The sequence below is a fragment of the Phalacrocorax carbo genome, chromosome 7, assembly GCF_963921805.1.
Source record: "Phalacrocorax carbo chromosome 7, bPhaCar2.1, whole genome shotgun sequence".
Taxonomy (NCBI): Eukaryota; Metazoa; Chordata; class Aves; order Suliformes; family Phalacrocoracidae; genus Phalacrocorax; species Phalacrocorax carbo.
The window spans coordinates 9,424,905-9,452,532 of NC_087519.1; the positions used below are offsets into that span (position 1 = coordinate 9,424,905).

A 27,628-nucleotide genomic window follows, 5' to 3' on the forward strand; every position below is an offset into this window, starting at 1 on the left:
CCCGCAAAGCAACGCGCCACATCCCATCCATAAATCCAACCCTGGAACAAAGCCTCCTCTACCCTGCCCCATATTTCTACCCAGCCTGCCCGCTTTCCCCTCTCTCTCTCTCCCCCCCTCTCCCGTGCTGAAGGTTTCCTAGTGCCAGGGAGATATGATAATTCTTGTGAAGAGAGCATGAAATGCCTCTGCTCTTTGTGTCTGTTTAATTCAATGAGAATCCCAGCCCCAGATGTCATGAATGGTGGGCTTTGTGCTGGGCCTTCCTAAGCCCTAACCGCCAGCCCTGCTCTCTGTCTTTCTTGTTTCCCACCACTGGATACTGATTAACAAACTAAATTATTTTTCCTCCCTAATGATGTTTTCCCACTTTGCCCACCAGGCTGGAAGAAGCCACGGGGAGGAAAGAGTTTGTGCAAAGGATGAGATAGCCAGGGAGAAAATTAAAGAGACAGTGTTGCTCTCTGGGCTCTGGCAACACAGGTCCACTCGGCTTTATTTCCTTGTTTAGAATGGCATTGTGTCTCGCTGTATTTTACGTGGCTGTGTGTATTTTAGACGAGGGGACGGTCTTGAAAGCATCCACACAAGGTATGCTCTGAAGCATGCCAAGGTTCGTAACTCACTCGCAATTGTGTGTTCAAGTTTGCACAGTCCCAAATTTAAGGTCTCTTTTCCAGCAGTGAGTAACATTTGATAACTACTTAACATCCATCCGTGTATATGGGAGCCTCTTTCTAATTGAGACAAATTCTCTTTTCCTTAATCAGACACGACTGTGAGTTCGCAGAGTGGAATGCCTTGGGAAGGGCTGGGACGTCTCCACCTGAGCAAGGAGAGGTGAGTCCCCCTGGGAGTCTTGCTGAAGGATCAAGTCCAACTCATGCATGGGTGACCAGCCCTTGTACCTGATCCCTCCCTCCTGCAGCCAAATTTCTCAGCCAGACTTTTGAAAGGGGGCCAGTTGTTAGCTTCTGCTGGAGGAGGCCAGCAGCGATAATCCGGGGAGTCTGGACGGAGCTGGAGGCAGGTGGCCAAGGCAGGTCCATGCAAAGCCACCTGCTTCCCAGAGCCCAGCAGTGCCTCCTTGCTGGGCACCAATGAAGCTGTGGCCAGCAAACACCCTCCTGTGAGCAGGGAAAGAGGATGGATGTCAACCTTGGGAGTAGAAAAGGCAGTAGGGAGGGAGAGAGCCTTTCAACAACAAACTGGGGTCTGAATTGTGCAGCTGGGGGTCATTGAGAGGGGAGCTGGTTTGTTGTTTTGGGATTTATGGTTTTTTTTTAGAAACCTGGCTGGCGGTGGAGGCTCCTCTCAGCTGGCACAGAGGCAGGGGCATGTCTGATGGAGAGGGCACAGCAGGGAGCAGGGTGTGCTTGGGGAGACTTGACGGAGGGGCAGGGCTCAGCCCTGTATTTATCAACCATTGTGAGGGCTTCGGTCAGAGAGGGCTGGAGCCTTGCCTGTCCCTGTGCAGAGCAGGGGAGCTCATGCAGGCTCAGCTTGTAGAGCAGTTACTCCCCTCAGAGCCACGCCAATGCTGTGGTACCCAGCCGTGGTTCCCCTTTTCCTCAGCTTAGACTAGAAGGGGGAATAAACCACGCAAAAGGTGTTGCTTGTCTACACCCACCGGACCCCTGCAAGCACACCCACTGCATCCAACAAAGTACCACCTCGCGTATGGCCCTTGCTTCCCACAGCAGTCACATCTGACCCTTATTACTTCTGCAAGGTAGAACAAGGCAGGAAAAATGGCTGTGCAGTGAGTTTCTTCATGCGCCAGGATTTATTAAGAACAATAGGGGAAATCAATCCATCTATGTAGAATACATCGCAGGCTGCAATGGGATAAAGCATTTATTCCGCTCTTGAAGGGTAGAGCTATAACTCATGGGAGGCAAAACCCTTAGCGCTCTGGAGTCCCTTCCCTTCATGTGTGCAAAGAAATGCTTTAGCCCATGGCAACCTACCAGCTATTGAATTTGTGTGGAGAATCTGCCGTCCTTCCCCTCCGCTGGCCCCTTTTTGGAAGGCGAATCACTCATTAAAACACACCTCTGGAAAAATGAAGGGGCTGTTTGTTCGAAGGCATCTCTGCATCTCGTTTTTACTTGAAACAGAAAGAGAATAGAAATATCTCAGTGATGTAAAAGCAAGCCCGCACCAATTTTGAACGGACAGATCATGCTTAAACAACGCAGGTTTTGCTGCAACTTTCTGCTGATGCCCAAGGACCAGGCGTTGCAATTACAGCAGAGAGGGACTGGTTGGTGTGTCGTGACAAGGCGAGATGCTGTGCAGGGAGTTCTGTGTTCTGCGGCTGAATATCTCCAATGCTGACTAGATATATGTGTGTATATATATAAGTGCTACCCTGTGCCCGGCTCTCTACTCACAGTAGAAGGCATGCAGTGGTAAGACTGGAGCAGTAGTTAGCAGGGGCAAAAGGTGACCGGGATTTGTTATAATCTTTCTGGGTGTGAGAGAGTGTGAAGGCGGGGGGGGGGGAGGGTATTAATAGTGAAATGGTATTTTCACTAAGCCTATTTTCACTGGGTCTAATCTATGTTGTGGGAAGAGGATCTCTTCAATAGGGCAGACCCAGCAAGGCTGGTGAGCTGTTTGGAGGGGGGCTGGAGAGCTGAGGAGTATGGGCAGGGGGAAGTGTAGCAATTGAGCAGACACGTCAGACGGCCTTCCTCAGCAGAGATGACTTGGTAGGTAGCATGCTGCTGGGCAGATGGGGTTAATTCTTACACCCAAATCAAAAGGCGACCGAGGGGGGAATGTTTTATTAATGAAAGCAGCCCTTTGTGAGTATTCCTCCCGAGGCACGTTCCCTCCACCCGCTGCCTTCCCCCCTGGCTGCTGTCTGGCCCCATGTCTTGCTCGGTACCTGCTCAGCTGCCACTCACTCACTGATAGGTTTCATCAAGAAATGTCTCCATATATCTGAGTCCTGGACCTGGGCGAGTGGGATGGGAGGAGGAGGAGGAGGGACGGGTCCTTGGCTAGGCTGGAGAGAGGGACGTGCCACAGGCAGGCAGAGCTCAGGCTGTCGCAAGTTGCATGTCAGCCCACTGATTGCTGCAATGGTGCTGTGGAGGTCACCTCTTGCTGGTACCAAAGAGCGAGAGAAACAGTGATTTGCAGAGCACAAGGTAAAATGCAGGTCGAAAGCGGGCACCTCACTGGGCTAGGGATGAACAGACCAGCTGGAGATTGGGTTGGGGAGGTTGGGAGTGCCTTACCTGCTATCCAGCTCCCTTCCCATCCCGCTGCCTTGCTGCCTGCCAAGTAATGGGCTCAAGAGAGGAGGAGCAGATTTCTGTGCACCAGAAAGCAGCCTCTCCCAGTCTTTCTTACCCACTGTCCTCCTGTGCCTGTGTCCTCGGGGGGGCCCTAGGCAGCTTGTTGTGCCAAAGGATGGGGCAGTGGGAGTGGTAAGGACTGTGCATGGAGATTATTTCTGTCTCTTTGTTAAAAATAAAACAAAAGCTGGTTTATGACAATTGATTTAGAAGAAGGAGGAAGCAGAGCTCAATTCCCAGAGTGCCTTTTAGCAAGGCTCTGCATGCGCACGCGTGTGTCTTATGCGTGTCAGAACAGAGCACCCAAGGAAGGCCGGGTCGGGAAACCTTGCATGGAAGCGGGGAAAAGACCCTGGTGCATGACTGCTTCCCTGAGGGAACCCCCGCAGGGCTAATGTTTGATCTGAAGCTCAGTTGTACTCCTCTGAAACCTTGGGATGTCAGGAGCTCGAAGGGAGCCTGGGACGGGAGAGGATGCTATTTGCATTTTCCTATGAACGTGTCTATTTGTATAAATATGGTGTCTCTGTGCATGCGCACACTCCCCTATGCATGCATTTGTTTGAAGAGCAACACACTGTCCCCATAGTGTTCTCTGCTCAGGGCCAGAACTGGTTAGTCTGAAATTCAGACTCTTCCTGGAGGAGCCATAACTCCCCTCCCTGCTTCAAATCTAGCGATGGCTATGGACATAGGAGTCCCGAGATGTTTTACTGTGCGATAGTGGAGTTTCATTGTGGAGGATGAAGGCTCCCCCTTTCAAATTTGCACAGACATCAAAAGAGTCTGGAAGGTTCAAACAGATCACAACGTAATCAAAATGCCAAGCCACCGTCTGCTTCTGCCTTTGGGTTGACAAGCAGGATTAGCACCCAAGGGAAGCAGGGTGTAATAGTGTTTCACGGGCACTGTGAACAGCCCAGAAGTGTGTGGAGTACAGAAAGGTTAGCTGAAGGGCAGGTCTGTCTACAGACATACGGTTGGGGGGCAGATTTTAAAGCAAGGAGCTGTACGTGTACAACCTCTCTGGATATTTACTTTAGCAGAAGGCAGAACTCCCCTGTATACCGGTTATGTCATGCTGGAAGCAGTTTAAGCTAAACTGGAGAAAGCCAGTTTAAGAGTGGAGATATGCACCAGTGTGGTGAGGAGCAGTAGCAGTTGACCTATAGTGCTGTCATTATAATGGTGTGGTTTTCTGTGTAGACAACCCTGGAGTGGAGCAGCTAGTCTGCCATGCCTTATGTTTCACTGTCTAACCAAGATGTATAACACAGCCCTGTCTGCGTGCAGTTGCAGTCACCCTCGTGCTCTGGTTCTCTGCAGAGTACTGGAGCAGATGCCGAATTTTCACTGTGCATTGTGTGCCTATCGCACCGTGTGAAATAGCCCCATCGTGGCTAAAGACATGCAAAATGCTTCCCAAATATTGCTTTCATGTCAGTTATTGCTGTAACTGTCCTCAGGATAGCCCAGGACCAAGGATCAGGGTTCCTTGGTTGGTGTTTGGTACTGCTCATGTGCAGAACTGAACGACTCTGATGTTTCCACTGTAAAGCTCTATTGGAGTGGGAAATGCAGGTGTAGCTTTGTCATGTTGTCTGTGTAAGCGTGCCTTTTCCTTTTCTAACTGATCTTGTTTTAAAGGTGTGTTAAATTAAGATTTAGGAAGCTTGCATCTTCTTTATTGGTGTCTCTGCAGTTTTGGTTTGGGATTTATTTTGTTTCGGTCAGGAGAAAGGCAGAATTTGCCCATAATTTGCTTTCTGGTGGCCGGGCAGGTCATGTTTTCCCTCATAGCTCTCAGATTGCCAACCTGTATTACTGTACCTGGTCAGACCATGTCTTCCAGGGTCAGACCCTGGTCAGGATGCCAGCCCAGAACCTGGCAGCTTACAGGACTCATCGGGGCACATTCAGGCAGGTAGCTGTGCCCCAAAAGTGGCTAATCCTGCCTTTGCTCCTGCACCATTCTCATCTGAGAGGGAAGCCATGGCAAGGGCGCCGCCACCTCCATGGCCACGAGCAGGCCCGAGGCAATGTGTGCTGCCTCGTGAAGGAGAAGTGTATTATGTTTTTTCCAGTCAGGAGGGCTGGTGTAAACGCTGTAGAAGTGCTGCATGCCCAGTACCTTGGCGCCGTGAGCAGGGCCCGGGCTAAGATGGCTGCTCGCCAGGCCTCAGGAATGCACTTGGGCCCACCATGGCAAGTGCCTTGCTCCCAAGGCCCCCCTTTCCCCATGGGTCTGTGGGATGGCAGCTGCTGCTCCCAGCCACCTCAGGCTGGGCAGAGGGGAGCCCGCTGGGGCACGCCGGCCGCGGGCCTGAGGCAGCGTAGGCCCTGGCGGCCATTTTGCGGGAGGCGAGCACCGCCTGTAAGATGGCCGCATGGGCATGAGGTGGGGTGCAGCGCTGCCTCGTCCTCACCACGCTGCCTCCCTCACGCCATCCCCTCCTTATCTTGCTAATTACCGATGAAAGCAGAACAATAACGGGAGCTGGCATGCCCCAGTTCTTTCTCTGCCACCTCCCTCCTCGGGCGGAAAATCGGCGCGCACACATCCCCCCCCCCCCCGCCCGCCAGCCCCTCTGTGATATTAATTGAATTAACATACTTCCTAATTTGCCCTGCTTTTTACCCGCACTGGCTCCCAGCCACCTCGTCATGGCTTCTCCAACTGGTGGGGAAGGAGCAAGCATGTTCGTCCCCTCCGCTTGTTTGGTTGTATGCGAAAAATTCTTAATGACATCTAAAAGGGGTGGTGGGACAATAGCCCATGCGGGGTTTGGCAGGAGACGTGCGATATTTACCCCACCAGACCATCCTTGCTGCCGCTTTGCCGGGGGATTACGACAGCCGCGGTCCCCGCGTTCCTCCATTTATTTATTTTGCTGGTGGCGGGGGAACGCATTGGCACGCGGCTGCTTTGTGCGCCTTGCTTCACCTATGAAAAGGACACATTAAGGTGTTTCCATAAACCCCTGGATGACAAAGAAAGCGCCTTTCCCTTCAGCTCATAGGCAACAATGACAGAAGCCTTTAAAACCATGGGGTTATTTTTCCCCCCAACAATTGCAGAAGGCTTCCCCTAAAAGGAACTTAAATACATATCATTAAATCTAAAGCGCTGAGCTCTGCTTCTGCTAACTATGCCATGCTTTTTGTTTCTGATAGTATTTGTCCGTTGCAGAGAGCAAGCCAGGGATGCGGAGCCTCCCCCGCCCTCCTCCCTTTGTTTAAGTGACAAAATGTTTCTATGTTCTTGTTTAGAAAATAAACCTTTGTGGGTTTTTTCAGCTTTTATTTTTATTTTTTTAATTTACTGTGGTGTGAAATCCAAACTCCCCTCCTTCCCAGATCTCGGGAATCCTTGTTCCTTGTGATCAGTTTTCCCTCCTTTATCTAAAAACATAACATTATTTTATAGTATTACTCTGAAAATGCAGCAGTAATATTTTGAATTTGAGTATTTGGAGCTTCAGGATATTGCAGGTTTTTTTTTTATAAGCAATGAATGAAAAGCAATGATTTAAGTGTGTAATGCACAATACAGATGCCATGCATTGTAAATACATTTCAGGGGCATAAAATCCAACACAGAGAGCCGGTGTTCCACAAAAGCTGGGAGTCCAAAAATAACTGTAAAATGAATTGTCTGTCGGGATGAATCTCTGAGATCCCTGCCAATATTTGCAGGGTTACAATATACAACTGGGTTACTTATTGGCATAAATATCTCATTTTAAAATGCCGATGATAAACTGAAAAAAAGGTGAAGGAGATACTTGACTGATTACTGGATGCCATGGATTCCCCACATTTAATTTCATACTTACATGCTATTTACTTATCCCATGTTTATGGGTATGTGCTTTAGCTTCATAGAAATCTCTCCTGTCTGTCTGTCTCACTGTGTTCTTTTCTCTTCAGCCATCCCATCTGCTTCTCATGGTCCTTCTTCTGAAACCACATCACAGGATCTGATGGGGATAATGGGAATCTGCCTCTGGTCTCTATCATAAACATGCCAACGTGGGCTATTGTGTTGAGACCCGGAGGTCACCAGATGGTGCTTGGTTGCCCAGGGTCTGTGTCGCTGGCTTTGGTCTCTCGGTAAACTAACAACTCCTTTAGCATTGTCTTTGCCCCTAAGATCTACCTACTCTGGCTGAGGAAGGCATAAGAACCTTGGGTGACATACCCCAAGGGATGAAAAGCTTCTGGGTGCATTGGGTGCTTTGCAGCCTCAGCTATGCAGGTATGAGCTGCCCTTGCAAAGCTGAGGTTTTTTAATCCCTGTGCTCTGCCATGTTCACCTTGTCTGCATTCCTGGGTAGGAAAATTAGCACATTAGTTTGTGTAGGATTGAATGCTGTCTTCATGTGAAAAGTGGTCCATGTCAGCTTGAGCAGACATCTCCTTGCTACCTTTATGTACTGGGCTTGGGAAGACAGGGCAGAGATACCTCTGCATCTGTGGGTGTGACAAAATCAAGCTATCTCCTCTCGCCTGGGCTCCCAGACAGCTCTTGAGTTTCTGCAAAAAGACTGGCTTGTGCAGGTATTGAGAGATGGAGGTGGTTGCAGAGAGCAACTGAGGTAGGGAACTTCCCATGTGACAAAATGTCCTCCAGCCAGGAGACACCCAGGGAGAAATCCTGCTCTTCATTTGATGCCTGTATGTGCTCAGGAGGTCCTGGACATTGTTGTGCATGTGAGCCACAGAGGGGGGATTAATGCAGAAATAAAGACTGAAAATAAAAACACTGAGAGCAATGGCTTTTTCTAAACACAGACAGATGGAGAGAGCCTGGCATAATTACATTTAGCAAAGGGCCGCCATGAATGAAACCAATTAAAGGAGAAGCAATGCTCGTACGAGAGAATGCGTGAGACAGGAAGACAACCACCCCTCTGAGTCTTCTCAGGCATCCACCTTCTGTGGGTAGTGAGTCATGGACAGTCCCCAAGTCACGGGTGAGCTTGTGCATGTACCTCCTGGCTTATGGGGACTTTGCTTATCTGCCAGGGCAAAAAAAGAGGGAAATAGGAGACATCAGGTGCTGGTGGGGCCAGCACGGAGCTGGCTTGCAGCCAGCCCCAGCCTCACCATCCCCATTGTCTCATGGCTTTAATGCATGCCTAGAAATCCAGTAGTTAGGATTCAGGTTACCATTGTAAAGCAGAAAGGTCGTGCTCAGTGCCGCTTGCTGCGGACTCCTTCGGCAGCTCTTTTGCCTGCGTGCCCCATGTTGGAACGGTGTTGGCAGAAGGCCTGGGACCAGGAGGCTGTGATGAGCACGCCTTCACTGCCTCTGGTATGGGGCGCACCTTGCAAGCAGTGCTGCTGGCTTTGTGGTTCAGGGAGGGCAGCGGAAAGCAGAGGTAGATGTCCAGAAAGCCATGCAAAGGAGAGGGTGTCAGGCCAGGTTTGCATATGCTGGGCAGCCACAGCTGAACATGCCTTGCTGGCAAGGTTGGCAGAAAATTTAGCAAAGCAGGAGCAATGTGTCTTTTCTTCTGCATCTCATTTGGACAAATTCAGTGGGAGCTCCACAAGTACCTGCTGCTGGTGGCCAAGGCTAGGGGAGGCTTTGGGACTATTCCTCCTGATTTAATTCATAGCCCCAGAAATGGCTGTTTTCCAGCTTTCCTCCCTTCTTCTACTATGCTGCTCTCAAGGGCAGGTGTCTTATGGGTAGAACAGCAGCTGGCAAGGCTGGACCATAATGACTCACAGGGGTTTTAGTGCAAAGCTTGGGATTTGGAGTGTCTGTTGCAAACCCCCAGCAACTGTAATCAAGGGCTGTTTGAAAGTCTTGGTGATTCTCACTTAAAAGTAATTAAATGATGCTTACAAGGAATGTATTTAGGGACATCATAATTGTGGGGAAAACTCTGGAAACAAGTCAGAGATCTCATAGGGTTTAGGCATTACTGGTCTGAAAAATATCCCTCCAAATACTTGTTTTTTTGGAGTCAAGCATAGCAATTTTGGGGATCCAGACTTCTGGTACTCAAAGCTCAAGGCTGACAGTCTAGGGTGCTGTGTAACACTGAGCAGGGAGTGAAAGAGAGCCTGACAATTCAAAGTATCATGTATTACATTGGGTTGGATGGTGGCTGGCTTGGGTCCCACTGAAGCCACTAGATGTACTAGTACATCTAGTAGATGTACACCTGAGATGACTCTCGGGTGTAGTCTCAGCCACTGTCATATGGTCCTGGGCACAGAGAAACTTCGAAGCAAAGGTCTGTGTTGTGTGCTTCAGCCTCTGGAAGGTAATAATTGGTGATGTTGGTCGCTGGTGCCCTATTCTGTAAGACACCAAGTGAGGGATCCACATCTGTGTACATGCTTGTGGAGGCGGTGCAGACAAGGCTGTATGAATGCAGGCTGGCTGTGCCTATGGACATGTACAGGTTTGTCTCACTCTGGGAACAGCTCACAAAACAGCATTTGACTTCCCCACTGCCAGGACTTGGGGAAAAAAATACCTTTTGAAATTTATTTAGTTCTTGCTTTAACTGTTGCTGTGTTTGTGGTGTCCTCATGGGACCATGCAGGATTTCCCCAGGCTGCTGCAGACATGACCCAACTTGCCACTCGGACCGCTGTCTCAGGGGAATGTGCTCTTTCTGTCCATTTGTGATGCATTTCATAGACAACGCCCCCAGTGGGCCCCCCCCCCCCCCACGGGGGCCACTTGCCTGAATGCGCTGTAACCAATATAAGTTTTAATATATCTTATGCAGAAGTGTACTGGAACTCTCCAAAATGAATGGCAAACTGCATGCACAAGTCTGGACTTGCACAAGCATTTAAAGCAGTTGTGGTCCTGCACCATCCCCAGGCTGGGCTTCCTGATACTGTGGCACTGAGGAGCAGAGTAGAAATACAGAGGGCATATGGGAGGGTGCTAGGCTCATCAGACTCATTTTGCACACGATCAGGTGGATGGATGATGGGGCAGAGCAAGCTGAGAGTTTGGGGGGGAACACATGGTTCACGTAGATAAGTTCTGGCTGGGGAGCCCATTAGGGGACTGTTTCCTTACAAAGGGGAGATCTTTCATGCAGCTCTTTCCATTTCTGTAGTCTCTGACTTCTGCCTCCTTCTATCCCGAAACGCCAGAGGTTAAAGGAGTGCCTGCTATTGCTGCAAGAGCTTGAGGATGTGGTAGGAAGTGGCTGGTCTCCAGTACCTAATCTACAGCATGCAACATGGCTAAGTGCTGGGGAACAAAGGCTCAGGTTTCTGCACTGTCTTCATCCTTCTCCCCTTCCTTCCTAGCCCCTAGAAGAAGCTGCTCTGCTGATACCATGGGATGTGGTATCAGCACAGATGTCCTCTGTGGGTGTGTGGGTGTGGAGGGGACTGTCTTGCTGTGTGCGGTGGGAAGAGGATGGTGATAATGTGTCTTATTCCAGCCTTGGGCCACGCACGCTGTGGGAGGCATGGCTGGAGAAACAGGGATACATCCCCTCTGCTTGGGCTATTCCCAGCAGTGGCTGTCTCCCAAGCCCTGCAGCATGCCCTTGTGCCTCCTTTGGGGAAGAGCTGCTTGTGCTGACTCATTTGGGCATGGGGCATGCAGAGCCAGCCATGGATGCCTGTTGCATGCAAGGCTTTGCCAGCTCCCCACTGCAAAGGCAGAGCTTAGCTGCTGGGGTCTGCCTGAGATTGCAGGCACCAGTGCTCAATGGGGCCAGCACACTTGGCTGTGGGGCCAGGAACTGTGTGGGCTCTGCCAAGGAGGGATTCACTACATCCTGGGAATTTTCACACCTGCATCCTCTGATCAGACCCACTCAGTAAGCGTCATGCTAGCAGGCAGAGGGACACTGGGGTGTTTGAACTGCGTGCTGTGCTCCTGAGAGACTTGCTTTATGGCTATGCAGAATTAGTCTGTGTTTTCTAGGCCACCTTTGAAAATGACTGAAAATTTGCTTTCCATAGCCTAAAAACTGAGCTCTCTGTTTGGCTCCTTAAGTGACAGGCAGGGACTAGAGATCTCCTGTGACTTGAGAACCCAGCCAGGCTGTGAATGGCACAGTGAAGGTGGAAATGGGTTTTGCAGTGTTTCTTGAACACAGTCAAGGTTGCTGTTGTTGTTCCCCCAGTATGGGCGAGAGTGCCATGTTGATATTGTCCTCCCTGAGCATTCCAGCTCACCCCTGCTGCCTGAAGATGCTAGGGCAGCAACATGTCCATTTGCAGGGCTGTCTGGTTTGGGAAGTACTGGGGTGGTGGCCATTAGGACTGGCACCTCTTCAGCGTTGTCCCTTCACGGCTATGCTTGGAAAGGGTGGGTGGGTGCGAGACCACTGAGCCTGAGGAAAGGAGACATCTCCAGTGATGGCCACTCATTTTGCCATGCAGCCCTGAGGAGTAGGAGGCTGTGTGACAGCCCGACGGATGCTTTCTGCAGGTCCCCCTGCCCGGGGAGCTGGCAGTGACATATTTCTGACACGAACTGAGAGGAGATGCCAGCATGAGATCCCAGCCATGTCAACTGGGATCAGGTACCAAACCCATCCATGGCTGTGAGCAGTAAAGGAAGCAGCTGCCCTGAGTGCTGGTGAACATGATCCAGAGCTAATCCTGGGGTGCCTGCTCCCCCATGTGCCTGCAGCAAGGTGCCATCCTCAAGTCTCCCAGCCCTGCACCGTAACTGCTCCTGGGGCTCTGGGGCTCTCTGGAAACACTGCTGGAGTGATGCTGAGGATGCTGGAGGGATGTCGGCTGTGGATGTGATGGGTTTGCACTGGGCTTGCAGTCAGACGACAGGTGCCAGCTTTGCAGGGCACAGGCACAAATGTCTCAGGGGGATTTGTTTTCCTGCAGAGCCTATTGCTCTCCCAGAAAGATGGAAAAATTCTGGTCCTAAGGGGATGAACACTGTCTGCTCCTTGATGGCAGACATCCCAGGAACCATAGGGAAAAAAAGACACCCACTGAATTTTTTTTTTATTTCTCCCTGTTTCTGTCTGCCTATCAGCCTGTCAGCCAGCTAGATGCTAATCCACAGCAGCAGCAGCACAAATAAAGCTAGACTAGAGGGATGCTAATTTATGCCTGGATTTCATGCTTTGTTTTACTTCCCCACTTTATTGGACAGAGTAGGCTTTGTGAGTGACGTAAAATGTCGCGTGTGCTCTCCCCATGGCAGGTTTCTGCACATGCAGCGGGAGAAGTTCATTTCTCGTAGCCCCTGCAGCCTTGCATGTGCTCTCCTCTGCCTCCCCTGGGTCATTTCGAGGGGGTCATTCCTGATAAACCCCCATCTGACAAGGACTCACCCTAAGTTTTTTTGCACTGCATTTGAAACCCAGGGATGTGTTTCCAGCCTCATCATGCCTTCTATGGTGGTGCCAGCATCTATGCATCCAAACTGTAATCTTTTACGTTCTTGCTGGGTAACCAGACTACAGCCTCTGCAATTTGCATGAATAAATGTCATGTAAAATCATCTGCTCGTGGGTAGTGACCAGCCGAGAAGTTATGTCGTGAGGCAATCTGTTCTGAGTGATCTGCAGAGCTGTTTAATGAGATGTTGAGATTTACACCTCTCAGCTTCTGAGGGGAAAAGCATGTATAGATTTAAGGTCACAGTCCAGGGGTGACCTTACCTATGTGGTGCAAGTAGGTGAGGAGTTTTATCACTTGTTGCTTGCGAAACCCAGAGTGTTAAACTGCGCTGGTGAGCAGAAGAGCCTTTGAAATGCATTGTCTTAGAATAAGGTAAAATTTAAAGAAGAGTCAAAATGGTGTTAATAACAGAGGGTCTTGCTTGGTTTCTTGCAGGGGTCTTGTATAGAATCTACACTGGAACCCTTGGGGTATTGGAAAGGAAGGATCAGCCCCCAGAGGCAGGTAATAGATGTGTGGAAGGATTGCTGAGGTTTTCAGCTCCCGTTAGTGGTAAAGGGAAGGAGGTGCCCAAATACCCTTGAGTATTTGTGCTTACGAAGCTGGTACTCACTTTCCCCTGCAGCCACGGCTCCCTGAACAAAGCGGCACATCACCAATGAAGGAAAGAACAGCCGAGACGAAGCTGGGGGGGGGGGCTTTAAAATGGCCACATTGGCTGGGAGCTATGAATCCCCCTGCTTTTTCACTCAACTTTTTCAGAACTCTTGCTGACCTCTGCAGAGCAAGTCAAGGGGAAGAGCCCAGAGGTGGGTCTTGTACCGAGGTCTGCTCTCAGCTTCACTGGGTTAAATCCTAAGTGAGTATTTAATTGCGTTCAGTAAAAGCTGCCCACATTTACAGCATGGAAATGAGAGCAGAATCGTGAGTGTCCTTGTTTCTCTTTACCGTCAAATAGCTTTTCTCAGCCTTGAGACCTAGCAAGCTGATCTCTGTAGGGTTTTATTTCATTCGGTGTCTGCATTGCCCTATTAAAACCACAGCTCTGTCCCTGAGTCCCTACGTGTCACTGTATGTCGAGTGCTTATCCCTGTGTATTGGGGCAGAGGAATGTGGCAGTAAAACTGCTCATAACCACTTGTTTGGATAAAAAGCACAGATTTGCTTACTTGGCAGTAGCTTCCCATTTTTAAGCACAAATGTTTACACAAGTGACTTTTGTTTTGTCGCATTGGTTGTGGGAAGGAAATGTTTCGCTGTCATACATGTTCCTGGATTTCTGTGACGTTTTGCCCTGCCTTATTTATAGCGATGTCCAGAAATCTCTTAGCTTTCATCTTACAGAAACCAAACAAAGGTCCAAGTGGTGGATCCGGCTGCAGGGGCGATGTCAGGGGAGCTGGCTACCTCTGCCACATCGAGGCAGGGCTCTTTTGGGTTTACATCACAGCTTTTCTCTTCTCTGACTAAGCTGATGGACAGGAATAGTTTCTAAGGTGCATCTGTTTGTGTAGGAGGATGTGGGATTGTGGCATTTGTGTTTGCAGCTTTTGCTGGGCTTTCTTTGGGTTGATATCTGCTCAGATGGGGGAACCTCTGGGCAGCATTGCATCTTGCATTGTGCAGGTCTTCACATGCAAGCACTGTAGGTGTACAGAGGTATCTGGCTTAGTGCAGGTCTCGGACCCAGCCTCTTTGAGGTCTCTTTGTTTTGTCTCCCTCTGGGTATCTTGTGTGGATGCATTTGCATGTATGGAAAACATTGTCATCATCCTCTCCCCCTCCCCAGTTCCTAATCCCTTTGCTCTGCCGACTTACGAGCATTTCCAGCTGAATGGTGTCTGCCAAGGCCAGCCAAGCGCGGAGGGGCTGGAGGCTAACACCCCCATCTGCACCGTCGCTATTTACTTCCCCAGGCATGGCTGGGGGGTGGTCAGGGCATTGGGAGCATTTTTTCCTCTTTTTTGTCTCCTGATATTTAATAACTAGTGATAGGCAGACAGTTGGGTCCTGAAGGGAGTATGGTCTATTCCCTGAGCCCCCAGCTCCAGCACACCACTGCTCTCTCCCTTTCTTATGCTGTGGCGTATCTGGCAGCAGCACCAAAGAGAGCAGTCCAAACTGCACCACAAGTCTGCTCCCTTGCTTTAATCCATGAAGCCAGATTTAAACACTTTTTGTCCCTGCCTGGAAAGCCTTGGAGTGGTTGTACCAATAAATCCCTTGCTCCTCCATGAAGATGTCCTTTCCAGGACATTTTAAGTCACTAATCCTCTCCAATGCATCTCTGACTCCATCTTCTCTCCTCAAACCCATACCTGCCCCGCTGCTGCTGAAGACTTGAATGCCCTGAGACATCATCCCTCCAGTCCGCAATCTCTCCATGCACCTCTGTGCAGCCCTGCTCCTGCTCCTGCTCCCGCTCTGCTGTCCCGCCATCCTGCTGCCCACCTTGCACTGGGGACAAGCTGGGTCATTGGAGCGGCCGGGGCGGAAGAAGGGGGTGGAGGAGAGACAGGGCAGCTGCGAGGCTTGTGTTAGTAAACACTTCCTTGGGCTCACATTTAAATTCCTCACCCCCCTTCCCCATCTTCTCCCCCATCCTTTCCCTTTTCTATATGCTCACACAATGAGACCATTGTCAAGGGGTGATTTGAATGAGGGGTCTCCGGGCATGTTCCCAGCATTGTCAAACAGAGTGGGAAAAAAAACACAACTCCAGCCTAGCCAGGAGGACCAGACCAGACTGAGACAGATGCCTAAATTAGTGACAAAGCCTTTTGAATGTCCCCCCTAGACAAGGGTTGCCTTGTGCATGCGTGCGTGTGTGTGTGCATGCTTGTGGGTGTGTATTTGTGGCTGGGTGGCAGCTTGCATGTCTCCCCATGTTAATTAGTTTTGCATGCATGTCTGATAAGGTGCCAATGAATATATTTGTACTCCTTCCATTGGCGAAAGCTGTCTCGGCGGCGGGGGAGATGCAGGGCGGTGGGGGTGTGCTCACTGCAGCCTGGCAGCCTGGGGTAATTGAGCTGTGTGGAGCTGGGAGAAGAAGGGGTGAAGGTTGCTGCGACTTCTGGTGCATTGGCAGAGCTGGGTTTCCCAGTGATGGGATCTGCTGCTTTCATTGCAAATCATGGAGAGTTTAAAAGAGAACTGAGGCTTTTTTTGTTTCACTGGGTCTTTCTCTTCGTCTTTGCTGATTGTCTGTGTCTGGCTGAGGGTCTGTAGGCTCTTTCTTCTCTTCTGCCCTATGTCTCTCTCTCAAGTCCCTTAAAAGGTGTTTATTTCCAATGGATTTGTATCCATCTTTGTATATACACATGCCCATGCAATCGTTCACACAAAGCCCCAGCAACAAAACCTCCTCCTGCTTCTCCAGAAAGGGAGTCCAATCTGCTGCCAGTTACAAAATACGGGAGGGAAGTGAAGCGTGTGGGTGTCAGGGGTGGAGCAGTAGAAACAGGGAAATGGAAATGCAGGACAGGAGTTGCAGATTCAGAGATAATTTGTTATAAAGGATTTATCAACATTTGCTCAGGATGGAGTTACTAATTACCAATGCAGAGAAAGGTCTTTCTACATCCCCAGTGTACGGACCAGCACATAAAGTCATTCCAAGCATGTTATCATCCATCCATCCATGCATGCATGCATGCATCCGTCCATCCATCCATCCATCCATCCATCTGCATTCCGCAGGTTCACACAAGAATTTGTTGTATGTGTAGGATGTAAACACCAGTTCACATCTAATTAATTTCCCATCTAAATTAATTTTGCATCCTTTCCCTTAAATCAACAAGATTTAAGAGCCCACATATATTTCTTGAGCAGACTGGGAAGAAGCTCTAGAATGGGCCAAGATGTCTTTTCACCCTGTGCTCCTATCTTCTTCTGAGGAGCTGTTGGGTGCCAAAAGAGCAGGGAATTACATGGTGCAAGGGTGCTCTGAAGCAGAGGTCATTTTGGGAAGTTTTGCTGCAGCATGGCTTGTCTGCTGTGGGGTTTGGTCGCACCCAGCTTCATGCTGGCTCCCATCTGCTTTGCCTTCTCTTCCATACTTGGGTCCTGGTGTTGTGGCGAAGGGATGGAAAGCAGGAGCAGACACACCGTGGTGCAGGGCTGGTCCTGCAAGGAGCCTACATGGGAGATGGCTTGGCTGGAGCCAGAGAGCATGGGATAGATGCCTTCTGGTGGGCTGGCCAGGGAGGAAAGGGAAGATCATGATGAACAGGGTGAGATGGCCATTGGCATCAGCAGGGTTTGGGCTGAGCAAGGGCTGACACATCTTCACCAATGGCTCTGCAGCTGCACTGGGCTTTGGTCCTGGGAGGGGAGCTGGGAGGTGACACGAAGAGATGGTAGAGTAGCCAGGGAGTGGCAAAGCCACCTGCCTGGAGGAGAGTTGACATGTCCCTGGCAAGGCAGGGTGGGCTGCAGGAGGAACAGCTCTCCTTTGTGCTAAGAGAAGCCCAGGAACAGAGGCAGGGTGAGGCTGCATCTCCCCATTGACCTACATGGGGCATCTGTGAGGGAGCACTTGTGGCCAGCCCAAAGAGCGCCCCAAAATCCTCACTGCCATTCCAGCAGTAGGTACGGCGGGCAACTCATGAGTAATGTGTAGGAAAAAGGGACTCCTGTGAAATGCAGGTCATCCAGTTGGAGAACAAAGGCAATTTCATGTGACTTATCAGCAGTGCCTAATTGCGCAGGGTGAATAATGAGCAGCCGGGGAGGCAGCACTGCAGTCCCTCCCAGTGAGCTGCAGCTGGTGGCCAAGCCCCGCGTCTGGAAACCCCAAGTCAGTGCCAACAGATCGTGGGCATCCTCAGAGAGGTCCAGCCCCAGTGTTCTGCATCTGTGACCTTTTTGGAGCCGTTTGGGCTCCTCCACTGCAAAATAATTGTGCTAATCCCACATGGATATAAGAGGGAAACCTGCCATTGGAAAAAATCACTCTGCGGTTGCTCAGACCTTTCGTTTGCTCACGGGGTGAATGTGTCATCCAGGCCTGACCCAGATGCAAGGTGGCCTTTGATCATGAAGAAGAACCAGGGACCAGCATCCTGCAAAGGGCTGGCAATTTCCTCCCTGGCTGGTGCCTCATACCCAAGCAGAAGCCTTGCTGGGGACCCCTTCCCACCAATCTTCCTCCTCTGCCCTCCTCTCCCATTTGCACTTCCCTGCTTCTCCTTAATTCTGCTCCCAAGCTCCAGGCAGGGCCATGGAAACCGCTTTGTCAGAGCTCCTTGCCAGGTTGATGTGCAGAAGGGTTTTTTTTTTTCTCTCCCTGTTGGGATGACTATTCCCACACAAGCAAAGCCTCTTAATGAATCCGTGGCAGCAAGTAGGTAATGTGCTCACACTGCCAAGGCTGCTTGGCACAGCTGGAGTCACGTAATCGGGCTAGGCTGCCAGCCGGGGACAGAGCTGGAAGAGTTAACCTGGGGACAGTGCAGGGACAAATAATCCCCAGCAGTAAGAGTAGCAGAGACCTCCCTGTCCATCATCCTCCCCCTCCATCCACGCACTCTTCCTCCCTCTCCACTATGTCCTATTCCTCTCACATATCCTCCCTTTGCTTATTTCTTCTTCCGTCTTTCTCATCCTCGTCTTCTCCATTGCTTTCTCACTCTTCCCCTCGGTTTCCCTCCTGCCCACACTCTCCAGCGTGGTCTCCTCTCTCATGCTCCGTCATGTCTCCAGAGCTGGTTTTTGAGTGGGACCAAGGGATGGTGTATTTGGGCTGTGGTGGAGGTCACAGCTATATGGGGATTGTTTAAAAGAGATTTGCCCACATCCCAGCCCATGTGACCAGCCTCAGCTGCAGGTCTCTCTTTCTTAATCTGGAGATAAGCGTGATTATCCGAGGAAGGGCTGTTCGGAGCTTTGTAACTGTGACAGGGGAGCTTTCAAGTCGCACTTTGCTGGCAGAGCAGCGTTTAAAGCCGGGGAATCAGATTCCAAGCGTGGCTTTGCATCTCTTTTCTGCTGGGAGCATGGTGCAGGGCTGGCAGTGGGGATGGGAGCTTTATTAGGACTTTGCTTATGATGCGGAAAAGGAGTTAGGGGAAGGAAATGGGAGGAAGAGGGAGGCAAAAAAAATCCCAATTCTCTGTTTCCCCATCAGTGGTGGCATAGGAGAGATGCACTGATTCAAGGAGACAGGCCAGCCTGAACCCTGGTGTAGAGCAATAAGGTCCAACAACCCTGGGGTCCAGCTTGTCTTTAGCCTGGGGTTGTGTCTCCTTGTTCTGCACTCCCCCAGCTCGTTCCATTGAGGCACTCGCACAAGAGGTCTCCAGGGCCCTGTTTGGAAATGAAATGCTCTTTTAGCAGCTCTCATGGCACAACTTCTCCCTGTGGGGTGACAGAGCCAGCTCTGCTGCCCGATCAGCACATTGTGCCCCAGCACTCGAGGCAGCCAGCTCCCTGGCCCTGTCCAGAGGAAGGTTTACTGGAGCACCTTCACAGTGCCGCTCGGCAGCCAGGGCGGGAATGCAGGGACACACAGCAATTGTATAGTTTAATATCGTATCGGTGTCTTGTATTGCTGGAGGCTGAAATATTTAACATCTCATACAAGGGGCACGGTCCCCAAGGGTTTCTTTTGCCGGGACAGGCATCAAAATAGGATTTAGTGGAAATGTTAAACTCTGGAGCAGGGGCAGCTTTGCTTCTATTTGTAGACTAAAAACTCAGAGCAGAGGCTCATAACGGCACTTCTTTTGATGGAGATGGGTCAAGGAGAAAGAAACCTGGATGCATGCCAGGGGCAGGAATCTGGGGCGAGGCTGAATCAGGACAAAGTGCCAACACTTTGGACTGTCACTTGGGCAGGACTCACTGTTCTTGCCATATCGTCCTTGGAAATGGTTCAGCTTCTAGAGCGGCAGCTGAGGCCAGCTTGATCCAAAGGACACCCTGAATGCCATGTGCTCCCCCCACATCCCATACCAGCCATTTTTCACAAGTGGGAATTTGCAGTGAGAACACCAAGCAGCCCCTTCACCGGAGTTCGTTCGTGGAGGGGCAGTTGCTTGCCTGTGTCAGGATAGAAAAGATCCCTCTTCTTCCTCTGCCATGAAGGCACATCTTTTTTTTGTCTCATTCTGCCACGGTGGCTTGCCAGCCTTAAAGCAGCTCAGGACATGTACCTGTACCCAAAGGTACATGCATTAAGATGTGTGTGTGATGGGCAGGAGGCTCAGTTTACCTCCACTGGCAGCAGAAGGGAAGTGGCTGCAAATGCATCAATCACCTTGAGAGCAAGCTCTGAAACATCTCCCACGTTGCCTGCCTGTCCCCGGAGCCCCACATAGCTGCTCTGTGGGTGGAAGCTCTGTTTTCCTTGTGCCCCCATGAACTTTATTTTTTGCTGTTTTTCTTTGTGTGCTGCTTAGATGAATCCTCTTCAGTGCCTACACCTTATTCCAGGGCTTTACTGAGGATCTGGCCAACACATGTAGCCTTACTCCAGGGCATGGCTTTTGAAGAAACTAGAAGATGGACACAGCATCTTTTTTGTCTAGTGACTGTAAGACCAAACAGTAACCAAATTGCAGCCCACGGCCATGTTGCACAGATAACACCCATGTCCTGGGGGAGAACAAGAGCTCCCCTTGAGACCCTGCAGCCTTGGATCCAGCAGCAGGAACGTGGGCAGGAACATGCAGGGGTTGGCATGTGCAGGCAGGAACACGTGCATGCTGGGGCAAGCATGCCCATCTCTGCAAACACTGTCCCACGCCTGCCCATGTACCAGCCCATCTGCATGTACTTGTGCCATGTGAATCTGCCCCATACCTGCCTGAAACGTGGGTTTGGGGGTGTAGGGTGGCCACGAGGTCTGATGGTAAATTTACCAATGGTAGATGGAGGGAAGCAAGGTAGAAGGGTTTAATGGAACAATCCGTTTGGGATGCGGTGAGGAAAGGTTTCCTGATGCAACACACAGGAGAAGGAGCTAAAAAAGGGAGTGGTGTAGTTGAGACAGGTATGAGAGCAAGGGCCGTGCTTGGTCCAAGAGGGAGGGAAGGTGGCAGCCAGGAGCAGTTTGTGTTCCTGGGTGTTGGGCAATGCCAAGGAGAGTGAAGGAAAAGCACTGACTGCTCTGAACAAAAGCCATCAAGAGGAGTGCTGGAGGGAAACAGGAGCAGGATGGAGGGGACCAAGCAGGGGAGGCAGAGCAACAAGAACCAAGCTTGGGGATTTTTGGGGGAGCAAGTGGATGGCTATCCATTCTGGGGTGAAAGGTAGGCTGGAGAAGGGGGCTGGTACCCGGTAATTATGTGCAAGGTGGTCCTGGCCCATGGACAGTGAGCCAGCACAGAGTCCCACAGGCTAGAGGCGCAGGGTGGCTTTGGGATGGAGGAGCAGTCATGGTGCAGGGTGGGTGGTTTCCCAAAGGTAAGCTGATCCTAGAAGCTGAGACGTGGCCAAGGTTTCCAGGAGAGGGAGAAGGTGATCTGCTGTTGGGTTGGGAAGGGCTGAGTCATTTCTCCAAAGGCTGCATTAGGCCAGATGCTAGAGGTTCAGCACCAGCTGGGCAATAACACACACAAGGGACTGGAAAGTTCTTTTTCCCTCCTGTGCCTGCACAGCATCCCCAGCATCCCTGCACCATGCTGGGGCTGCAGCCTGCCCTGTGGCACTGGGACCCTCTGGGGGCCAAGGGGAAGGGAAGAGCTCTGGCAGCTGCATTTGGTTTCTCCTTAACTCACCCAAGTGTCCACCATCACTGCACAGGCGGCTGAGACCTGGGGGTGGTTCAGGCCCTTACTGTCATTGCTGTTTTTCAGGGCTATTTCTTACAAGGCCCCTGCCACCTTGGTACATGAGTCTGGGTTTTGTGATTGATTAAAAGCAAAAACCTTGACCAAAAACCCCATAATGTTTGCTCTCAACCTCATTGCCATAGTAACAGAGGTCCTGAGGACACCTCTGAAGTAGGTCACTGCGTGCCCCGTTTTACTGCATCTCCCAGCATGGCACGGCTCCGGATGCAGGGTGCACCCGCTGCGGTCCAGCCAGGCATTGCCCCGTGCCCAGACATGCTTGGGGAAGGTCTGGCTGGAGAGCTGCCCTCCAGTGATGACACCCAAGGGTGCCAAGGGCTGTCCTGCACCTGGTGATGAGAAACTTCTGTCCCTCCTGCTGCCCCCATGCCAGCTCACTGGTGTCCCCCACTTCAGGGCTCCCTTCCCAGCCTACCCTCTTCCCATCCCCCACCACCTCGCTGCCTCCCTCCCCCCTTTCCCCCAGCGCTCTCCTCCTGCTTTGCATAATTTTCCATTTTCAGTGTCCCCTTTTCTTTTTCTCCTCTCCATATGGTGCGTCCCCCTCTCTGCCTGGCGCAGGAGCCGTCCTTAACAAGCTCAGCAAAGCCCTCTCTCTCAGGGGCTGCACATGAAAGATGCTCTGTAAAAACAGAGGCTGGGACAGAGCCCCTCCTTTTTCCCCCTTGATTTATATGGGGCTGGGATGTGGGAACATTTCTGGGTCGCGCTTTGGAGCTGCTGGGTGCTCGTGCCTGTTTTCTCCAGCCATTCAGTGCAGACCCCTAAGGCCAGCTTCTCCTCTGCCTTTGATCTGCAATGCAGAGTGGCCAGGGCAAGTTTGTGCCTCTCTCATCCAGCCTGGGCCCTCGTTTCGCTGGCAGAGAGGGATGCCCTGTCCCTGCCACACTGGGGAGAGACCATGCCCTTCCCGCTCAGTGCCCACTAGCCTTTTCCAGCCATCTATTTCAGCCCCCTCCTACATCCCTGGCACCATAAGGACCTTCAGCCCCACCAGGTCTACGGCACTGGGTCTTGATGAAGCAGCAGGTCATGGGATTTGCAATACACAGCGACTCAGCACATCTAACCCATCACTGCCTCTCTCCTGCTCCACTGTAGATACTTGCTCACGAGCACCCAGCCAGCCGAGTTGGGGATGGAGCGAAGGGTGCCGGGGCTGGCGATGCCTGCCCAGCATTTGATGGGTTAAGCCGGTCTCCAGCTAATTTCTCCCAGCGGCTCCCCTCCTCCTCGCACTTCTGTATGCAGCAGGCAGGGCCTCAGTGCAGGTTCCTGCACTGAGCTGTTGCCAGGGGAGTAGTTAGGCGAGTCTGAGCTATGCGGGGGAAAGGGCCCGGGCTGTCAAAGTGTCTGAGATGAACCATAGCCCGGTCCCCCTGCAGCTGGGCCCAAGCATGCATCAGCCCTTGTTTGGAGCCTGGGAATGGCAAAGCCCAGGGAGGTTCAAGGGCAAACTTGCTATTCATTAGTCAGGGGTCCTTGACGTTCCCACTCTCTGTCTCCCTTCTTCTTCTTCTTCTCTTTTCTGTCCCTCTTTTGACAGATTCCTGGGTGCTTTTGGGGAAAACTCCCCTCCTCCTCCTCGCCCCGGCAAAAGCCCTCTACATAAACTTCCCCAGCAGACAAGGCAGGAGGACAATAACAGCAGGGCACGATGCAAACGAGAGCCGGTGGAGCAGCCGCATCCCTCGGGTGTCCTTTCTCCCCGGTCTTCCCCGTGCTGCCACGGGAGAGCCAGCCGACGCATTCATTTCGCTCGTCTTGCCCATCGCTGATGTTTTATTATCTTGATGCTTGCAGGAAATTGTAACTTGAGATAAGAAAAATGTCAGCCGCCTTCTCCTCTCTCCCGTAGCCCAAAGCGCCGAGAAGTTCCTACGTAGGAAATGTAAATGCTTGCCCAGGTGCACAGGACGAGCACGAGATGGAGGGGGCCTCAAGAGGCCATGCGAGCATCTCCAAAAGGAGATAAAACTTGCAGCGTAGGCGTAACACAGAGCCTCCCTCCCGCCCCACTGAACAGAATATTTCATAGCTTTTAGAAGCCGAAGCTCCCTTGTAATTATCCAAAGCAAACAGCACGTGTTATTAGTTTAAAATGATTTTTTCCCCCCCCTTGCTGGGCCCCTGGAGCAGAATGGAGGTGTAATTGTGCTAAGGAGTTAGCAGGGGAGAGCACAGCTTTTGGTCACATTCAAGTTGGAGGGCTTGAGCCAGGGAGGCGGTATGAAAGGCTGGTATTTGCATAAGCAGCGTGCATCCCTACAAAAAAGAAAGATATCAGGGGCTTGCAAAATTCAATCAAGGCTGGGAGGGAAGAAAAAAAAAAAGTGGGGGGGTGAGCGAAGCAAGGGAGGGAAAAAAATTGACAGTGAAAAAGGTTTTTCTAAGTAACACCCTGGCGAGATTAAATTGTCCAGAAAGTTTCTCCGTTTGAGCCGGTGAAGCGGAGGCTGGGCTGAGGGCAGGGGAGGAGCAGGGTCCCTCCTTCCCAGCCTCAATAGGGGATAGGAATCTGATTAGGCAGAGCGTCCTGCATCTATTTGCCATTATTTGAGCGGGGTTTTTTTGCCCTTCCCACTGCCCAGAATAGCCGTGGCAGGGGAGTTTGTCAGCGTGCAAACCTCAGCGCTGCCTTTGTAAGGGCATGGGGAGGCATGGGAGCAAGCACTGGGGTAGAGGCTGAGCTGTAATTGCAATTATTTATGCATCGTTTTTAAAAAAAGAGAGGGATAATGAATCCACATGCTACTTTGCAGGATGCTTTCCCTGTGCAGGGCACTGGGGAGGGAAGGCAGCATTGGGCTGGGATCAGGTCCTGGTGCAGCCCTATGTTTGCAGGCACCCACAATGCTAGACTGAACTCTGCCTATGGGCAAAGTATGTGTAGGAGGTTTGGGTTTTCCTGAAGCTTATGTCCGACCATCTGGCTCGGTCCAGCCCCTTCTGCCCCCAGTTACTAAATGCTGGAAGGTGCAAATCCACCAGGGAGGCAGGGCATCATTTCCAGGGTGGGTTGATGTCTCATGCCAACAAGCATCCTCTCTGTCTGCACCATAGGTGAGTTTCTCTGTAGGTCGCAGCAAGCTCAGCCTGCCCAGGTGGAGGGCAGGGGCTGTCACTGCCCAGGGCAGGGGGGTTTTCCCTGCAAGGGTTTTTCTCTGGTGAGCACAAGGGCTCAGCCTCCTCTTCCTCTCCTGGGCTAGGGAAAGTACCCACCACCCTTCAGATCTCATCTGCCATAAGCTCAACAGCCTTGGGGAAGCATTGCAGGTGGCTCCTAATGTCACATAGGATAAAGCAGTGCTGAGCCTTGCCTTCTTGCAGCCCGAGTCTCCCTAAACACACACCCCAGCAAGGGGTCTGTCCTCTCGGCACCCTCATTCTCCAGAGACAGGCTGTGGTCCTTCCCCAAATCCATGCACGTAGGGTGGGTTTTCCTTCTGCCTCTCTTAAGTTTTAGGCTTGCTTCAAAGTTGTGGACGGGAAGGGATTTTCCTCGGATTTCCATCAAGTGCTTTATGAATATTGCAATAAAGGGGTTACAGAAGATCTATTTTTAAGAGAGAGAAAAAATACCCATGAAAATTGCAGCCTGGACCCCAGAGTGCAGAGTATTTGCACAGTTCAAAGAGTTACGGTGGTTCATCCAGTCGCAGCCCAGCAACGTCGCGGTGCGACCTACAGCAGATCACATGCCAGCTACTCCCAGGGCGGCTCATTAGAGAGCCACACAGAAGATTTATCTCTTAAAATGGGCTTGCAAATATTTTATAAAATTTGCAATATTTTATAAAATTACAATTTGGTGTAATAAAAAGAATAAATTAGCCAGCTGATGGTTCCTTTTGCACTCTGGATCCAAGTGTATTCAAGAATTAGTTACACGAGTCTACTTCTTCCAGTACAACAATTTATAGGCAAAGCAAAGGGAGGACAGCAAAGGGATGAGACTGGGTTTGGAGGCTGTGCTAGGGGATCCACACTCGCCGTGGGGGAAGTGAAAAGGAAATAGAGAAAAAAATTGGGGAAAAAGGGAGGAGAACCTGATGCAAGGTGCAGGATGTGTGTGGCAAACCCAGGAGGTGCAGAAAAAGCCGAGGAGGGGACTTTCCCTGAGCGTCACAGCTTTGGCTCCGGCTCCGTGGCTCAGTATCACTTTCTCCAGCCAGGCAAGGGCTCCGAGGGCAGGGAAAGTTAACACGAAGATTAAAACATCAGAGGGCTGTGCCTTTAGTGGCTCTGACATGCAGAGTAATCCCATGCCCCAAAGCCTAGGGAGGAAGGACAAGCGGCAAGCCCTCCCCTGGCTGGTGGTGTGTGGGGCAGGCGGAGGTAGGGGATTGAGGCAGGCACAGGGAGAGCTCCATGTCTTGGCGACCACAGCTTTTCCGGTTGGGAAGGGGGTAAAGTGACCTGGAGCTGTGGGAAACGTGTGGTGAGGAGGGAAAGAGGGTTGGAGTTTCACTCCATCAGTGAGCTGAGTTGGTCTGTTCTCAGCCAAGAACTGCTGGACCATTTCCCTGCCGGAGATCATAACTGCTCCATTTTTTCCTTTGCTTCCTAGATCCCAGTGAGTGGAGAAGGGACTTTTCAAGCCTGTGAGTTCCCTTTTGCAGTTGGCTACCACCTGTCCAGACTTGCCATCTGATGTCTCCAGGTTTCTGCAGGAGCGTCTCAACTTGCTTCTCCGATGGCACCAGAGAGGAGGCAGCTTTGGCTCATGAACACAGAGGGTTTCTGCATCGCTTCGAATCACGCTGGTCCAGCCATGGGGAGTGAACCAGGGCAACACAGGGAGCCAGGGGACCATCCCACATCACTCCTGTACGTTGTCTTTGGTGCCCTAAATACCCCAGAGCAGGACCACGGTGCTTAGGCAGAGGGATCTGAGCGAGCCACTGCCTCACCTGGCAAAATACTGGGTGTGTGAACATTGGAGGGAGCTTTTAGCACCGGGCTTTGCTCATGGAGCAGAGCTCGGCCCTTGCCGCTTTTCATCCCTGGGTGTGCGGAACACAGCCGTCCCAACAGCGTTGTGCTCAAGGCCCAAAGGACTGTGAGTCTGTCTGGGCCAGGCGGCCCTGCTGCTGTTTTATTGCACCCTTTCTGTTCCTGTAAGAGAAATGTACTGGCTGTAATTCTCTCCCATTAAAATCCCCCAACCCCCACCCCATGCACTGTTGAAAATAAACTCTCCCTTTTGCAAAAGTGAGCCGTGTGATTTGGTGCCGTCTCGGGATGGAGGAGGCAACGGGCACAAAATAAACCCAGGCAAATCAGCAGGGAAGAGGGAGCAGCTGAAAGCCAAGCAGCCGGGCTGCGCCATGCCCCACATCAGGCACATTTCCCTGAAAGCCCAAGCGAATCCCTCGCCGCTAAACGATCTTTATTTGGTCTGAACCCTGTCTGGGAAGTAACCGCTAAATCCAATGCAAACAGACCCCCGTGAAAGAATATAATGAATATGTCTCTCAAATGATTTGGAGCCCTTCTGCCTGCAGAGCAGGGTTCCCCATTGTGCCCGGTTCCCGGCGTGCTTGGGGCAGGCTGCGCGAGGTGGCCGCTTTCCCAGCTGAAACCCGAAAAACCAAACAATGGGTCAAGGCCGGCATTGTGCAAGCCCAGGCAGGCAGAAGGAGCGCAGTCCGGCATGGCCAAGTTCAAGGCTGGGCAGGGGGCCGGGTGCACAGGGATGCTAATGGGGGCTGCGCAGGGGCTGCGGAGGCACGGAGCAGGGGTGTCTGGGGCTCTGCGTGCCATTATCCTGTGCGGCCGTGAGCACTCAAAAACCACCTTATGGATAGGCGACGAGGCTTGACTGCCCAATGCAGCAAGGGGTGCTGCGGGCACTGGTGGTACTGGGAGGGATTTGGGTTGCTGGGGGGACTGATGCTATTAGGGCAGCTAGTGTTACTGTGGGGATTGTTGTTACCTGCAGGAGGACTGATGGTGTTGGGGTGGATTGGTGCTAGTGAGGTGTTATGGGGGAACTGGTGTTGCTGGTGGATATTACTGGGGGAACCGGTGCCATGGGGAGATGCAACGGGAGGTGATGGCACAGTGCTGGGGCCCCACTTGTGCAATGTGCATCAGGGGGTGGGCGGTGTCTGGGTTTAGGAGCCCCGCAGAGGATGCAGC

At 51.5% G+C, this 27,628-nt stretch overlaps 1 long non-coding RNA gene across 2 annotated transcripts in view; it reads left to right on the forward strand.

Moving 5' to 3' along the window:
* Positions 1 to 26,688, forward strand: part of LOC135314274 (uncharacterized) — a 36,382-nt gene extending 9,694 nt beyond the window's left edge. The window contains exons 2-4 of one of the 2 annotated variants that reach the window (XR_010373729.1): positions 771 to 840; positions 13,119 to 13,187; positions 26,055 to 26,688. This is a non-coding gene — a long non-coding RNA (uncharacterized LOC135314274). The remainder of the gene's footprint in view (positions 1 to 770; positions 841 to 13,118; positions 13,188 to 26,054) is intronic. The other variant, XR_010373728.1, reaches the window with a different exon arrangement.
* The last annotated feature ends 940 nt before the right edge of the window (positions 26,689 to 27,628 follow it).